This window comes from Eptatretus burgeri, chromosome 6 (assembly GCF_056783735.1).
Source record: "Eptatretus burgeri isolate ZD-2024b chromosome 6, Ebu_testis_v1, whole genome shotgun sequence".
In the NCBI taxonomy this organism is placed as follows: Eukaryota; Metazoa; Chordata; class Myxini; order Myxiniformes; family Myxinidae; genus Eptatretus; species Eptatretus burgeri.
Window position 1 is genome coordinate 42,490,068 of NC_140966.1, and position 1,267 is coordinate 42,491,334.

Consider the following 1,267-nt stretch of genomic DNA (forward strand, 5'->3'; position numbering starts at 1 on the left):
ACCTGGATCCATAGAAAAATAGGTGACGGGTTCTCTCGGTGCCTCAAGGCCATGATGTGCATGTTAGTGTCAGTAACAGTCCAAAGAACCAATCACCAACGGTCTGAACAAATAAATTGTTTCATTTTGTCTCCGCATTTCCAGTATTCTTGTGTGTGTCCTGATGAGCTGCAAGATGAAAAGCTTCGACAATATCTCGTCATTTTTCTGCTATTTTCAAATAAAAGGATATGTCAGAAAAACATATGGCACACTCTACTATTAATCAAAGATAAAATGTTAAAGACCTCCTCCCTCCTCACCCCACCACTCCCACCTCCCACTCCCTGGCTGCTCCCGTAAGGAGAGGTGCCTCTCGTATTTTTGATGATGACATTATGGGTTAAAAAGAACGAGCAGTCAGTACCACAGGAAAAAAAACAAACAAAAAAACAACAGGAGATAATAGATTTATAAATACTCACTTTCATAAAACTTTAATATTTTAAAAAGGAACAAATAGAGAAACCATTCAAGTAACAAATACACGCAAATACAATCGGGCCTTTTCTGCTTCTTTGCCTCAAGAGTTATAGAAAAAATAGGATGTTTGAAATACAAAGCCTCTACATGTTTGTCCTCAGCTGGGAGACCAAAAGCCATGTACAAAATTCGCACGGCTCTCGCTTATACACTAACAGTCCAAATATAGTTCCTGTGATCGAGAAATAAAAGTATAAAACAAAAGTAGTTATATTGCAGGCAGATATTTTTGTATACAGTATATGCATGTTGTGTTGCAAAAGGCCACTTCAATGAGGTGAGTTCAAATGAGGGCTTTAAATAAAGACTAAATAAGTTATATTTAAAGGGCCTCGTATTTGAGAATAAGACTGACTGCATGACAAATAAAACCATTCATTATTGCTACTGCTACCACTGCATCGGGTAAAACGTGGAAAAGTGGCGGAATCATTTGTGCGGCATGATTCAAAACCATCAAGAGAAAGCCGATTTCATTGCACGAGCTGTCAGCAACATCCGGACCACAGTGCTGTGTTTTTTGGTTTATGGTTCACAATTCCTTCCAACCGAAGCTCCCCATCCCCTTTCAATACAATATGCTACAATTTGAAAGATCAGTTGGTGTTAAAAAAATAAAAAATTATTACCACCCAAACAACCCTTGTTTTACACTCCTGTAACGTGTTAAAAACCCTGTTATTGCAAAATAATCCCCAATAATGTTTGAGGTAATGTAAAAGTTTTAATTTGATCATTTTCTCCC

General features: G+C 37.6%; 1 protein-coding gene across 2 annotated transcripts in view; it reads right to left on the minus strand.

Moving 5' to 3' along the window:
* Positions 1-449: 449 nt before the first annotated feature.
* The window catches only part of SMURF2 (SMAD specific E3 ubiquitin protein ligase 2), a 101,102-nt gene continuing 100,284 nt past the window's right edge, over positions 450-1,267 (minus strand). For both annotated transcript variants that reach the window (XM_085884710.1, XM_085884709.1), the window contains one exon: positions 450-1,267. This exon is cut by the window's right edge and continues 938 nt beyond it. The gene's annotated coding sequence lies outside the window, so the exon portion shown is untranslated.